Raw genomic sequence first — 16,106 nt, 5'->3', positions numbered from 1 at the left:
AATAATTAGTCTCTTGTTTATTTCTTTATCGCGTATTTGACTTTCCATGTGTATCTAATCTCGCCCATTACGGTGAGATTTACATTGATCAATCTGTCTTCTTATTTAACCAGGCAATCTGTTTAATCAGAGTAATCAACCATATATAATTATCATCCTTATTATTATTCACTAATGTACAATGAATATGATTTTAAGTCTTTATTTGTTCAGGTATTAATAAATATAAACAGATTATCATCCGGTTTTCTGTTAGGCAGAAGTGAACACAGAACCATAAACCATATCCCTGAGTCAGTACATGAGGCTGACTCATTGACCGACCCCGCCTCCTCTATCCCTGAGTCAGTACATGAGGCTGACTCATTGACCGACCCCGCCTCCTCTATCCCTGAGTCAGTACATGAGGCTGACTCATTGACCGACCCCGCCTCCTCTATTCCTGAGTCAGTACATGAGGCTGACTCATTGACCGACCCCGCCTCCTCTATTCCTGAGTCAGTACATGAGGCTGACTCATTGACCGACCCCGCCTCCTCTATTCCTGAGTCAGTACATGAGGCTGACTCATTGACCGACCCCGCCTCCTCTATTCCTAAGTCAGTACATGAGGCTGACTCATTGACCGACCCCGCCTCCTCTATTCCTGTAGGTCACCCGCTCTGTGACGTGTGACCCCTAGGTCACCTCCCCTACTGTCACCCACCCTGTGACCCAGAGGTCACCCGCCCTGTGACCCAGAGGTCAACCTGCCCTGTGACCTACAGGTCACCTGCCTTATGACCCTGAGGTCACCTGCCTTACAGGTCACCTCACCTAAAATTTTGCAAAGAAATTCAGATTGAAAGAAAGAAGTTCCTTCCTGGATGAACCGGCCCAAAGAGCCCTAAATAACCGGGGATTCACAGCCAAAGACCTGACAACAGGCCCGCAGTGCCCTCCATGACCGAGGATTCACAGCCAAAGACCTCAAAACACAGTGGCAGGGTGGTGTAGCCAAGAGAACTAGAAGAGCCACAGTTATTCATATCCTTCCTGGTCACTCCACAGGGACTTCAGCGGTCTGCCACTTCTCCTCAGGCTCAGAGGGGAGGTCTGTGGCCGCCAACCCATGGGTGTAGGAGCCCGACGGGCCGGCCACCTGCTCCAGCTCGTATAGGCTCGGTTTGGGTCATATATGTCATATATGTAGGAGGCAGTCCTCTGAGATGGGGATATTGTCGCTGGAGAGCGTTTACTGGGACCTAGTGGGGTGCTAGGCTTACGTCATCTGCGGTGAGGGGCATGAGATGGAGGAAAAAGGAAACTCTTCAGTGCCATCTCCAGGAAGATGAAGATCTCCTTTCTACTGACACAGCCAGACCCTGGTCTATCATTTCTAAGCTACATTTATCCGGGATTATTTGCCAAGCCCACAAGGCAGAGTTTAATGGCAGGGTTCATGACATTGGACCCACAACAAGCCCGACACAACCACCATCACATGGTAAACTCCAGCCCTGACTCCGCCTCCTCTATTCCCCCTATCCGTGGTCATCTGACCCATCACCCGCTGACCGTGATCAACCTTTCCTCTGTCGCTGTGTGAGCGCTTGGTGGATGCGATGGAATATTGCGCAGCCCGAACACCCTGGTGCTCCACAAGCGGAAAGTGGCAAAGGTGGAATCGCTCTTTTGGGATTCAATCCTGGAGAGCTGGTCTCTCTTCACGTCATGCCTGTCTGTCTTCCATTCCGCAGTTGAAAAAGGTGCATTTCCATGTGGTCTCACAAGTAAGCTTTCTGATCTGAATCGACTTCCTCATGTGCTAAGTTCACATGATTGGATTGATTCATAATTCTCCAGCACTGTCAATGGATTTTCTACATGCTCTAGGTCGGCTTAGCTCAGGTGTTAGAGCTGTAGTCTTGTAACTGATTGGATGCTAGTTCGATCCCCAGCTCCTCCTAGCAGAGTGTTGATGTGTCCCTGAGCAAGAAACTTAAAGTGCGTATTGGAAGTTAGATACTGCAGTGAAGAATCATATAGGAAAAAAATTCGAATACACGATTATTTAGTTTTTATTAATAAATCTACACTACAAGTGGCATCTTGAGCCGTTTTTGTGATACAATTTTACTTCCGCATCTCAAACGCTCGTTTTCCGCGTGACGTAGGAATTGGTAGATGGACAGTCTAATCATCATAGACTACATAGGCAACATAACAACAATGGATAACAGTTTCGGACCACTTCCGTACAATTTTGAGCCAGCTAGCCGTGAGGGAGAACAGCAACCACCCAAAAGGCGGAGACACCATGGTAATAGGAGGGAGATAGAGTTGTGGTGTCAGGAGAATTATGGTGAGCCAGGAGCGGCTGAACATCAACACGGCCACGGAGGAAGAGCTCATGACCCTGCCCGGTGTCAACCGCCCCATGGCGCGGAGCATCGTGGAGTACCGGGACTGCATCGGGGGCTTCAAGAAGGTGGAGGACCTAGCGCTGGTGAGTGGGATAGGCGCCACCAAACTGGAGATTATTAAAGTGGAGATCTGCGTGTCGAGTAGGACCAGTTCGTCGCAGCACTCCCCGTCCTCCCTGCGGAGAGACCCGGAGCATATGTCCTCCTGCAGCGGCATGAACATCAACACCGCCGTCCCGCCGCAGCTCATGAGCATCCGCGGCATCACGGAGAAAATCGCCCGGAACATTGTCGCCTATATCGGACCCAACACGGTCCGTTCAAGAGCATCGAGGACCTGGTTCGGATCACATAAACTGCTCCCTACTGGACAAGATCCGTTTCCAGGTGTTTGTGGAGCGCTCAAGAACTCCGTCCACCAATACCAACGGCGGGCTGACCTACACGGGTCGGTCCCATCCGAGCCCAACCTCGTTCAGCCTCCGGAGCGACGACCTCGACTCCCGCCGGGAGGGACCCACGCAGATGGTGTCCCCTGCGGCCCCGCGAGGCACCGGGCCCGCGGGACAGCCGGGCCACGGTGCGCCTGGCCACCTGGGACCTTCAGCGCTGCTCCAGTGAAAAGGCCAACAACCCTGGCGTCAAAGAGGTCGTGTGTATGCCCCTACTGGAGAACGAGTGAGTACAACTAACGTGAGGGTTTGCAGGCTCGAAAGCCTGCTCCATCCTTTCTCCGATCGGGGAAACTGTCAAATCGGAGATGGTCGGACAAGAGGTCGGAGTTGGAACAACCCCCACAGATACAAAACCTCATCTCGTCGATTAGAAAAACCCAAAAACCACAGGGGGGGGGGAATGCTCTGTAAGGTGACCTTGGGTGTCTTGAAAGGCGCCTCTAAATTAAATGTATTATTATTATTATTAATACAAGACCCCTCACCGCGGTAACTGCTCACAACTACGCATAGAGCTGAGGCAGCAACAGCGACCGCGTCTACCAATTCCTACGTAATATGACGCATTTGACGTATCACATAAAAAAACAACGGTTTTTGAAGCCTTGCTCAAACTAGTGACTTTAAAACTGGATTTTTTGCCGATATACTCTTTTAAAACTGATAAAATCCTGCATTTTAATTTCAAAGAGCAATTTTCAGAGAATGTTATGTATAAATATTTTTAAAAACATTAACTTCCAATACGCACTTTAACCCTAACTGATCCTGACGAGCTGGCTGTCGCCTTGCATGGTTGACTCTGCCGTCAGTGTGTCAATGTGTGTATTAACTTATGTAAGTCGCTTTGGATGAAAGCGTCTGCTAAATGCCCTAATTGTAATTCTCTGACATGTGATTCACAGGTTGAATTCTTACTGTACGTTCACACCAAAAGCTGTAAAAGATATAGCCGAATAGCTCAAAACGCAACGCTGTCCAAAATATTTAAAGCTCCTATCGCTTTTGGGATTTTGCTTTTCCATTTAAAGTAGCCGCGTTTTTTGCCTGCACACTCGTAGTTGAGGCAAGTGCTGCTTACCGAGCCACAAAAACACAAGATGGTCATAAGTTTGGTCAATAGAAAAATAATAATAAGCCTAAATACATGAAACACTGAATAACAAATTAATGGAGCGATTGCTTATATACCAGATTATAGTTTAGTTGATCGCTATCTTGTCTGTGTGTGTGTGTGTGTGTGTGTGTGTGTGTGTGTGTGTGTGTGTGTGTGTGTGTGTGTGTGTGTGTGTGTTGGTGTGTGGGTGTGTGTGTGTGTGGTGTGTGTGTGTGTGTGTGCGTGTGTGTGTGTGTGTGTGTGTGTGTGTGTGTGTGTGTGTGTGTGTGTGTGTGTGTATTGTTTATTATGGAAAAGATCCGCTCAACGGGAGCATTTGTGCCAGGCAGACAGACTGCCAACTGACAAATTAGAAATATTTTTTGTGCGGTATCTCCCTGCTTCTGAATTGCGCACACATCTCCACCCACCACTCGTCCGCTGGTTTCCAATCAGCATTCCACTGTGCGACCATACCTTTTGCGTAATGCGGATTGCATATGCCCTCATACATTGTTGAAATCATATGCTGGAGGCTTTATTCTTTCTATGTGTTTTTTAGTTCATGATCGGGATATAATAAGACCACGTTGGCTATGCAATCACGGACAAATACGATGCCCTGCAATAGCCGCAATTATTCTCCCACGCACCATGATGAAGGAACAAATGTATGGTAGTAACTAGGAACTAAAGTCCTTGCGTATGTTTACTGGGACCAGGCCTACCTTAACCTTTTTTTTTTTACTGCAGCTCATGATAGGCCCCCCGATCGACGTAGGCCCTGGGGCTTCAGCCCAGGCAAGCCCGTGCTTTGGGGCCTTGACTGGAACCCACTCCGGCGAGAGACATCTACATTCCGATTGGCTGGCGGTAATTTACAGCCGAAACGCTACTAGCTCATTTGCATAGAGTTAGCTGTTTTCAACTCTCATTTACAGTTTACAGCTTTAAAGCTATCGCTCAAGCGTTTTATCGCTCCTATCGCTTTATTGCTCATGTCTTATAGAAAGTGAATGGGCGTTTATCGCTCAAAACGCTTTACAGCTTTTGGTGTGAACGCACAGTTACACTTTTTATTATAATTCAAACCTTTTGAACTGGTTTCGCTGACTTTTCTAATGTATGTGATACAGTGGCGGCTGCTGGTCTTTAAAGAGGGGAAGCTAATTTTTGGCCTACATCAAAATAGTTGTCAATTTATTTATACCTCAATTCGGCCCTCCGTTCCTTTTCAAGAAAATGGTCTGTGACCCTAATGGAAGCAATTTCGCCAAGCAAATACCAAGAAATGTGTTGCAGTTTGTCATGAGACTTCACTTGCAAATCCGCGATGGGACTGTCACTGAACTCAGATAGTGAAGTGACTGTGTATATCTCAAAATAGCTGTCAATCCAAAAGTGATTCAGACTTTCGACTGATCCTCCAATCATAACGCGGAAGCCCAGCGTCCAGGCTAGCCCAGGCCAGCCCACTGCTCCATCCACCCCCAGAGACGCTGAGCGTCCGGGGGCGGGACAAATCTGGGCATTTATCCAATGACCGTCGAGTTTCGAGGCAATGAAAAAAACTGTTCCATGCAGTCTCATTGAAGTGAATGGACGCTCGGCTTCTACGGTCTAATGCATTGACATTACGGGAATGTATGAGAAGTTAACAAAATCGAGTCAGTCTTGGATAAGATTCTTATCGAACTTGTCTTCGACATGAACGTATTTTAACGAATTTGTAGTCACTGAAATGTTAACAAACAACAATACATATTTGACAATTTAATGTTCGAAATTTTAGGGGGAAGCTGAGCTTCCCTTGCAGTCTTAGAGAAATCGGCCACTGATACCTGTCTACCTCATCATAATATCCAAAGCTTTGGATGTTAGAACAGAAAACCACTGTGCAGGTCCCATCATGAATTTGGGAAATTGTCTGGGTTTTTAAACCCTCCTTCTCATGGTTGTCACTCCTTTTGAAAAACCACAAGTCTTCTTTTAGTTATACAACAATTATTTTTCTCCAGGAAGTCGGCTGCACACAGAATGATGTGGAGGGTGAAATCAACAGTGAGGGGTAAGCAGTGCATCACAGTTGGGCTTCGACACTCTTTCTAGTTCTCTGGTGCAGGTTAGTCTCTGACCAGAAGTATGAAGAATTTACTTTAATCCTAAAAGATTTGAATGTTCTTACATGACAAAATATAGATTATGTTTTACCAAACCATTTCAGGGTAGAAAGTGCAGGCGGCACCCTCTTTTCTCCTCTCCTTTCCATTCCTGGCCTCTCTCCTCTCCTTTCTTTGCTCTTCCAGTTGCCTTTCCTCTCCTCTCCTCCCCTTCCTACCATCCCCTCCTCTCTCCTCTCCTCATATCACCTCTTCTTTCCTCTCATCGTCTTTCCTTTCCTCTCCTCCTCCCCTCCTGTCTCCTGTCTTATGTCTCCTCTCCATACAACCCATCCTGTGTCTGCTATGTTGGGTCAGAGGAAGTGTTGCACATACATCAGACGCCCTGTCGAGTCCCTGTTGGTGAGCGAGGAGGATTCAGGGATAAGTCAATATAATGTTGTTTGATTACAGAGCCAGGCCTAGGAGGCTCATGTTTTAGTAGGAAGAAAACCAATTTTAAAATAACATACGTAACAAACACATGTAAAAGGACAACCTTTCAGTGGGAGTTCAATTTAATTAAGATAAGATAAGATACAACTTTATTAATCCCCCGTAGGAGAAATTTGTTTGTTGCAGATCAGCCCAGCAGCAGTGGAAGGACACAGGATAAAATAACAATGCAATAAATACAATAAATAAATACAAAGTGCTAATGCATAAGTAGACGCTTATAGTTAAAATAGGGACAAAAACAAGACAAACGGAACCAACATCAAGATGGTTGCATATACACATATATACGCATACCTAAACACACACACATGCATATGCAAACACATAGACATACACAAACACAATCATCATCAGGCCATGTTGAACAGCCTAATGGCTGCCGGCACAAAGGAGCACCTGAAGCGCTCCTTCTTGCACCTGGGGAACATCAACCTGTGGCTGAAGGTGCTCCCCATCTGCCACAGCTCAGCATGGAGTGGATGGGAGGGGTTGCCCATGATGGACTTGAATTTGTCCCTCATCCTCCTCTCCACCACCACCTCCAGACTGTCCAGCTCTGTAAAATGTCCTTAGCAGCCTGCCACACACGTCAAATGACCTGAGCCTCATGAGGAAGAAGAGTCTGCTCTGACTCTTCCGGTAGAGGGCCTCTGTGTTGTCAGACCAGTCCAGTTTATTGTTGATGTGTACTCCAAGGAACTTATACGAATCCACCGTCTCAATTTCAACCCCCTGGATGGTAATAAGGGTTGGGGGCTTCTTCTTCCGGCGGAAGTCAACCACCAGCTCCTTGGTCTTGCCGATGCTGAGTTGGAGGTGGTTCTCCTCAGACCATCTGACTAAATCCTCCACCACACCTCTGTACTCGTCCTCCCTGTCCTCACTGATGCAGCCCACGATGGAGGAGTCATCTGAGAATTTCTGGAGATGGCAGGATCCAGAGTTGAAGCTGAAGTCAGAGGTGTAGATGGTAAAGAGGAAGGGTGAAAGTACTGTTCCTTGGGGTGCGCCAGTGTTGCTCATCACCACATCTGACAGGCTGCTCTGCAGCCGCACATACTGTGGCCTGCTGAAAAGGTAGTCACCAATCCAGGCCACTATGTCAGGGTGTACCTGCATTGCTGAGAGCTTCTTCTCAAGCAGGGGAGGCTGGATGGTATTAAACGCACTGGAGAAGTCGAATAACATGACTCTCACTGAGCTCCCCGGCTTCTCCAGGTGTGAGTTATCCCTGTGCAGCAGGTAAATGATGGCGTCGTCCACGCTGAGTTGGACCTGGTACGCGAACTGCAGTGGGTCCATGGAGTCACACACCTGGGGCCAGAGGTGCTGTAGAACCAGTCTTTCGAAGGGCTTCATGATGTGCGAGATCAGCACCACTGGCCTGTAGTCGTTGGGAGAGCTAGGACAAGCTATCTTAGGCACCGGAACTATGCAGGAGGTCTTCCACAACTGGGGCATCTTCTTTAGCCTCAGGGAGAGGTTAAAGAGGTGTTGGAACACTCCAGCAAGCTGTCCGGCACACGCTTTAAGCACCTTGGGATTGATGTTGTCAAGACCCATTGCCTTATTCCTCTGGAGCTTAGATAGCTCCCGCCTCACCTGGCCTGATGTAATGAAAAGACTGGTAGCAAGGGGGAGTGGAGGGGGAAAGGGAGGGGGGAGGGAGGGAAGGTGACAGGGTTGGGGGTAGGGGTGGTGGAGGAGGGGGGCACAGACTGACTCGCTGAGCTCACTGGGGCTGGGGTTGAGTCGAACCTGTTGAAGAATAGGTTCAGCTCATTAGCACATTCGTGCCCGCCCCCTACAGCTGGACCTGGCAGTCTGTGTCCCGTAATCTGCTTCATCCCATCCCACACTCATTTCCCACATTCATTTCGAACTTGCCCTCCAGCCTCTCCTTATAGCGGTTTTTGGCCGCACTTAGTTCCCTTCTCAGCTCCTTCTGAACTGATTTTACCCCCTCTCTGTCTCCTACCATGAAAGCCCTCTTCTTCCTGTTGAGTAGGTTTTTAATGTTCTTATATTAGGTTTGTTGTTAGGAAAACAGCGGACCTTCTTGATGGGTACAACTCTGTCCTCACACAACATGATGTAATCCGTAATGCAATGGGAGAGTCCCTCAATGTCCTCTGCGTGGTCTTCCTGGAACCGATCCCAGTCTGTTCTCTGGAAGCAGTCCTGCAGGGCCTCCTCAGCCTCTCTAGACCACACCTTCACAGTCCTGGTGGTAGCTGGCTGCATGTTTACTACAGGCTTGTACACAGGTGTAAGGTGTATCAGGTTTTGGTCAGACTGGCCGAGGGGTGGGAGGGGAGAGGCTGTATGCCTCCCTCACATTGGCATAAAGCAAGTCCAGTCTGTAGTCTCGCGACGGTAGAGTGGATGACGTCACAAGCGCGCACTGCCACTGCGGATGGTGGTACATACACAACAACAACGATGACGTGAGAGAACTCCCGAGGCAGATAGTATGGCCTCAATCCCACAGCTAACAGTTCGATATCTGGAGTAGAGATGCTCTCCTTCACGGTAACATGTCCAGGGCTACACCATTTTGTGTTCACAAAGACAGCTAGGCCCCCTCCTTTCTTCTTTCCGCTCAGTCGTCCCCTGTCCGCTCTCGCTAGCGTGAAGCCAGCCAACTCTATAGCACAGTCCGGTATATTCCTATGTAGCCATGTCTCCGTGAAGCACAACAAACTACACTCCCGGTACACACACTGACCGCTCGCCAAGGCTGTTAGTTCGTCGGTTTTGTTGGCCACCGATCTCACGTTCCGATAGATGGAAGGCAAGGTTTAAATCTCCTGTGCGTCTCCCGTCTCAACCTTGCCTTCGTTCCGTCTCTCGTTCCCCTCCGGTGTCTCCTTAGCTCCACAGGTATGCCCGCGGGTGGGGCTCTAACGGCCCGGTACATCATCAGCCCTTCCCTCGTATGGATAATCATTGTTTGGTCCACGAGTATCAAAATTTACGCTAAAAACTACACTAACACTTACTTAAATTAATGATCAAATGTGTTTAAAAGATTAAAGGCACCTTCCAGCGAATACCAGAAAGATGGAAAGTTGAAATAATAGTAGCAATTAAAAGAAAAAAAAAAGTAGGAACTGCAAGAGCTACTGCAATAGGCAGCCTCCCTCGATGGCGCCATGGCAACCAATTGCCACTCTTACCGAATTAATCAAACAAAGATCTCAATGTCAGGGTTGTTCAACAATAAAGAACTGTGGTTGATAAAAAACATGGCCTAATATTGGGGCTAATAGGTTGAGAAGGACTAGGGTTAAATGGCTTTATTGTCGCTGCACAGAGTAACAGCATTCCTGAGTTGGTTTGCAAAGAACTCGCAAACAGTCTTCAGAGCCAGAGTTATATCCCCCATTGTGTTGCACTCCCAACATGCACTTCAGCCAATCATAATGCTCTAAACTTCTCCTGTATTCCCGTTCTCCGTTAACATTTATCTTCCCACCCACGATGCCCATAATACATTCTATACAGTAATTCAGGCATTACGTACAAAAGGGTTACATATTGAACAGTATAGTTACATTTACATTTAGGGCATTTCTATCCACAGCGACTTACAATAAGTACATTTGTCATAAGAAGTGAAACAATATCGCTGTCAGTGCAGAAAAGATGTTCATAGAGCCAAGTGCAAGTACTAACAATGCTAACGTACAACATACAATGGTGGCCGGAAGGGGCTGGGTAGTCAAGGTGAACTCTGAACAGGTGAGTTTTGAGTCTTATGCGAAAGCTGGTGAGCGACTCTGCGATCCTGACATCAGCAGGGAGCTCGTTCCACCACCGAGAAAAGTTGTGACTTTGTTGATCGACCTTTGCTTGCTCTTAGCGATGGCGGTACCAGACGTCGAGCTGAGGTAGTTTAGCGGAGGGATCGAGTTGGGTGTGTGACTTTACCGATGCTTGGGGCAGGGGCAGTTCCATCGACTGCCTTGTATGCCAGTATCATCATCTTGAATCTGATGCGAGCTACTACAGGGAGCCAGTGGAGGTCCCGGAAGAGAGGGGTCACATGGGAGAACTTCAGTAGGTTGTACATGAGGCGCGCTGCCGCATTCTGGATGCGCTGCAAAGGTTTAATGGCAGAGGCAGGAAGTCCAGCCAGGAGCGAGTTGCAGTAGTCGAGGCGGGAGATGACCGGCGATTGGACTAGAAGCTGAGCTGCTTCCCTTGTGAGGAAAGGCCGGATCCTGCGGATGTTGTAAAGTGCAAATCTGCAGGATCGGGCCACCGCAGTGATGTTTGTGGTGCAGCATAACTGATTTTCCAGTACCACACCAAGGTTTCTGGCAGTTGGAGAAGGAGATACAGTGATGTTCTCAACAGTGACCAGTAAGTCCATGTGTAGGCAATCTTTCCCTGGCATTAGGAGGAGCTCAGTTTTGTTTAGGTTACGCCTCAGATGATGGGCAGTTGTCCAAGTGCTGACGTCTGCAGACATTCAGATATGCGTGTTCCTATCAGGGCTTTGTCAGATGAGGGGAAAGAGAGTGAGCATAGCAGTGATAGGAAAAGCTGTGTGATGTAATTACAGAGCCCAGGGATCTGGTATAGAAGGAGAACAGATGAGGCCCAAGTACCGAGCCTTGAGGGACACCAGTTTCAAGCATGCAAGGTTTGGACAAGGAGCCATTCCATGTTACCTGATAAGTGTGATTCGTCAGGTAGGATGTGGACCAGGAAAGGGCAGATTCAGCAGTGCCAAGTTCAGCGAGAGTGGCAAGGAGGATCTGGTGGTAACCGTGTCAAATGCTGCGGACAGGTCGAGGAGCATGAGAACCGATGAGAGGGACGAGGCTCTGACAGCATGGAGGGACTCAGTCACCGCGAGGAGAGCCGTCTCAGTGGAGTGTGCCTTCTTGAAGCCTGACTGGTGAGGGTCAAGGAAGTTGTTAGATGAGAGATAGGGGGACAGTTGGTTAGCGATGGCACATTCCAGTGAGGAATGAAAGAAGAGATACCGGTCTGTAGTTCTGGATGTCGGTGGTATCAAGGGCCAGTTTTTTGAGGAGAGGCTTTATTCGGGCAGTCTTGAAAGACGCTGGAAGTGAGGGAGGAGTTGAAAAGTGCAGTGAGAAATGGCAGGATGTCGCTTGAGACAGCCTGGAGGAGAGACGTAGGGATAGTGTCATGGGGGCAGGTGGCGGCATGGTTAGATGTTATTATTCTGTTGACCTCGTCTGAGGTGAGAGGGATAAATTGGGTAAAGACAGAGGTGGGGATGGGAGAAGGGAGGATGGAGGCAGGGATAAAAGAGGAGCTAATGTCCTTTACCTTCTGGGTAAAGTAGGTAACGAAGTCATCAGCAGTGAGGCAGGAAGGATGTGGAGGGGAGGGTTGAGGAAGGAAGAGAACAAGGAAAACAGTTTCCTGGGGTTTGAGGTGGAGTTGATTTTGGTGCGGTAGAAGGCAGATTTGGACAGGCTGATCTCTTCCATTTCCTCTCAACTGCCCGCAACTCTGCTCTATAAGTCTGCAGATATTCAGACAGCCAAGGAGGGGGGGGGGGGTGAGGATCACGCAGGTCTGGAGTGGAAGGGACAGAGGGAGTCCAAAGAGGAGGAGAGGGAGGATAGCAGAGTGTCGGAGGATACCTCTGTGGATAGTTGAGAGAGTCGTTCGACAGAAGGTAGTGAAGACAGTTGACAGAACAGTTGAGGCAAACGTAGAGAGAGAGAGAATTGAGGTTACGGCGGGTGGTGACAATGTGGGGACTAGAGAGGAGGGGGGAGAGGACTTCAAGGGGAGAGAAAAAACAGCAAACTGATGGTCAGACACGGGGAGTGGGGTAACAGAGAGAGCAGCGGTGCCGCAGGACCTTGTGTCAAGTTGATTCCCGGCCCGTGTGTGGGGAAGGGGAGAGTGGTGGCGAAAAAGTTGGTTAATTCAGGTGAGTGCAACTTCTCTGGCAGGATGTTGAAGTCTCCAAGGATAAAGATTGGTGTGCCATTTTCAGAAAAGCAGCTGAGAATGGCATCCATCTCGCCATTGGAAGTCACGAAGGGGACCTGGAGGACGGTAGATCACCACAATGGAAAGCTTGGTTGGAAGGGTGACAGTGACAGCGTGGAGTTCAAAAGCAGATCTGGCCAAGTGTTCTAGTGGAAGGACCCGGTAGGACCACATCGGCGAGATGAGGAGTCCGGTCCCTCCTCCTCGCCCTGATGATCTTGAGGTGTGTGAGAATGAGTAGATGGTGGAGAGGGCAGCAGGAGTAGCAGAGATCTCTGGAGTGATCCAAGTCTCTGTCAGGGCCAGGAAGTGGAGGGTCATGAGGAACGCATAGGCCAAAATGTAGTCTGCCTTCTTGACCGCTGATTGGCAGTTCCAGAGTCCTCCCATCACTTCAAGATCAGTGTAGGAAAGGGTCGGTGGATGGCACAGATTGGATCGGTTGCTTCGCCGAGCAGAGGATCTATGTTGGCATCGTCTATGAATGGAAGTCCTGACGATGATTGAAGTACGACACATAGCTACAATAGGGTGGCTTCCCTGGTCTTCCTCGAGGGACTCCAACAGAGAGACTCCCTTAGTCTTTGTTTCCCGGGTCTTCGTTTGCAGGGTCCTGACGCTAGTAATAGCTAGCCTTTAAATGCACAAGGTAGCTCAGGGAGCCGTAGCTCCGCCCCCAATCAAGCCTATTGTTGGCACCTTGTGACTGAAACTAGTCTCAACGACCTATTACTAAAAAAACAACAACGGCAGCCAAAACTAACACAGCGGCAATAGGGTTAAAGTTAGGACAGCCAATTGTAATGCTAAACACTAGGGTTCTTAGTTTCAAGACTCACCTACAGGCAGATATGGGACAACCTTCTCAAAGACAAATATAAATGTAACATGAAGTTACATATTATACATTACAGTTATATGAAGTGAGGTCTTTGATAAAAGGCCATCCATTCATCGCCTTGTTTAATAACTTAATTTTAACACCATGACTTACCACATGTGTTTAAGAGATGACCCCTGTGAAAGCAATATTAATTTGTAATAGTTAACAATACCACTTTATTTGTCTGTGGCATAAGCCATAATCATAAAGCTGGTAGTCATTTATTTTAAACGGGGTATGGATTATTAACTTAAACGTATAAGTTGAAGCCTACAGAAGAACATTCTAAAACATAAGGAGACGGAACCACAGTGGTGGGCCAGATGTCTCTGTAATGGCGGGTTTCCACCAGAGGCTGCGGGTCGGTTCAGTTCAAAGGTCTTTGAACTGAACCGAAGGTGCGGCGCGGATCGCGTCTCCACTGCCAAAAGTGGGCGTGACCCGGATTGAGCTGTATTAAGCCGTACCTGTCACGCAGTTCTCCGTTGGGGTACTGAGACTCAGGAAGGGTGCCAGCAAGTTCAAGCTACACACGCCATCCCTTGATTGGTTGACAGAATCACACTTCCGTGCGACCGGGGATAATTACAAACAAACACATTATACGCAAGGTATTACTGGACATCGGCGAAAGCTTCGTTTATTGAAGAAAATGTTGCCCAAAAGTTTACAGTCTTTCTTGGACGTCCTACATTGTTGCTCTTTGTCCTTTGGGCACATTCTTCTTTTTCCTTGGATTTATTAGCAGGCTACACTGTGTTGGGCTACTATGAGGTCCCGATGCTAACATAGCTGCCGCTTCAATCGCCCATCCGGCTTAAACCACCCCCCTACAATAAGGGTACTGTCGGCCGTGGAAAGGCGAGCCATAACTGAGCTGCGCCGAAACGCACCTTCACTACTCCACCAAGCCGCACCAAACCAACCCGCACCCACTGGTGGAAATATGCCATTAGGGGCCATTTATACGTAAATGAGGCGTTGGGGGTTCATTGTAACGCAGGCATTTGTTTGACAAAGGAAGGCCAGGTAATATCAATACAGTGTTTAACATTTGGCTTCATTTTAACAATATTTACCTTATATTCTTGTATAATTTATGCTTAAAATGAACCGTACTTATAATTTTAATCTAAGTGAACTGAGAAATAGACTGCTGTCATTGACTACAGAGGGATGTCTGATGATTGTTCGCTGGTCAACCCAGGACCCTCTGAGGTGTTGGGTTAGAGTTAGGTTTAGCCCTAACCCTAACCAGAACAAAGGGACAGGACCCAGAGCATGCCCCCCTCCCCCTGCTGACGCTTTTCTCTTTCTACCAATATTCAAACAATTTGGATTAGAAGCCTCCAATATTTTCTGCCATAGAACCCACCAGGAAGACAGAGCATACATAGAGACCTCCTAGTCTTATTGTTTCCCTGTGGCTGACCAGCGCGAGTGGTCTTGCACTGGACTATCCGAATCTCTGCAGTTTTGTAGAGCAGAGTTGCGAGCAAGTGAGAGGAAATGGAAGAGCTCAGACTGTTCGGATGATCTCTCTTTCCACCTTCACATCCACTGTGTCAACAAAAATAATCTGCCTTCTATTGGACCAAAATCAACTCTGCCTCCAACTCCAGGAAGGTTTTTCCATTTTCTATTCCCTCCTCGCCCCTCCCTCCCCTTCCTTCCTCCCTCACTGCTGATGACTTTGTTACCTACTTTACCCAGAAGGTGATGGACATCAGCTCCTCTTTTACTCCTGTAAATCCTCCCCCACATCCCCACCTCTGTTTTTACACACTTAAATCCTCTCTATTCTGAAGTTGTCAACAGAAAGTTAAGTCTAACCAAGCCACAACCTGCCCCCTTGACCCGCACCCCTCCTCCCTCCTCCAGGCCGTCTTGAGCGCCATCCTGCCATTTCTCATCCCTCTTATCTAAGGTTAGGGTTAGGTTCTACTAAGTTTCCTACACTGGTTACCAGTATCATTTAGAATTGATTTTAAAGTTGTATTACTTGCTTTTAAATGTCTTCAAAACCAGGGACCCCTTTATCTTAAAAATATGCTCAGAATCTACCGCCCTACCAGATCTCTTAGATCTGGAGAGCTTCTTATGCTGGTTCAACCCTCTGCCCGTACTAAGCAGGGTGAGGCTGCTTTTAGTAACTATGCGGACCGTTTGTGGAACCAACTACCTCTGGACATTAAAACAGCCCCCACTGTTGCCACTTTTAAAACCAAACTAAAAACTAAATTGTTCAGACATGCCTTTAATTAACATGTTCGCCATGATTGTATGTTTTTACTTACATTACTACATTTTAATTTTAACTCTTATTATTCTTATTCTTATCTCTTGCTACTATTATTGCTTTTGTAACTTCTATTTGTATGCAAGGACCATCCTTTTTTTTTTGACTTGTGAAGCACATTGGGTTGCCTTGTTGTATGAAATGGGCTATACAAATAAACCTGCCTTGCCTTATCAACTCCTCACTCACTTCAGGCCTTGTTCAAGAGTCCTTCAAGAATGCTGGAATCAAACAGCTGCTTAAGAAACCGACCCTTGATACCAATGCCATCAGGAACTACAGACCAATATCTGGACCATGCCATCTCTAACCAACTATGCTCCTATCTCACACAAAACAATCTTCACGTGGTGCACCAGAGA

The 16,106-nt window shown here is 47.8% G+C and overlaps 2 pseudogenes; one reads left to right on the top strand and one right to left on the bottom strand.

The window, feature by feature from the left end:
- The first annotated feature begins 2,195 nt into the window (after positions 1 to 2,195).
- On the top strand, positions 2,196 to 3,026 carry LOC130374238 (endonuclease/exonuclease/phosphatase family domain-containing protein 1-like; annotated as a pseudogene).
- A 7,280-nt stretch (positions 3,027 to 10,306) lies between these two features.
- Positions 10,307 to 12,952, bottom strand: LOC130374237 (uncharacterized; annotated as a pseudogene).
- Between the last annotated feature and the right edge of the window lie 3,154 nt (positions 12,953 to 16,106).

The sequence above is a fragment of the Gadus chalcogrammus genome, chromosome 21 (genome assembly GCF_026213295.1).
Source record: "Gadus chalcogrammus isolate NIFS_2021 chromosome 21, NIFS_Gcha_1.0, whole genome shotgun sequence".
Lineage (NCBI taxonomy): Eukaryota > Metazoa > Chordata > Actinopteri > Gadiformes > Gadidae > Gadus > Gadus chalcogrammus.
This window is presented reverse-complemented; position numbering and strand designations above follow the sequence as displayed.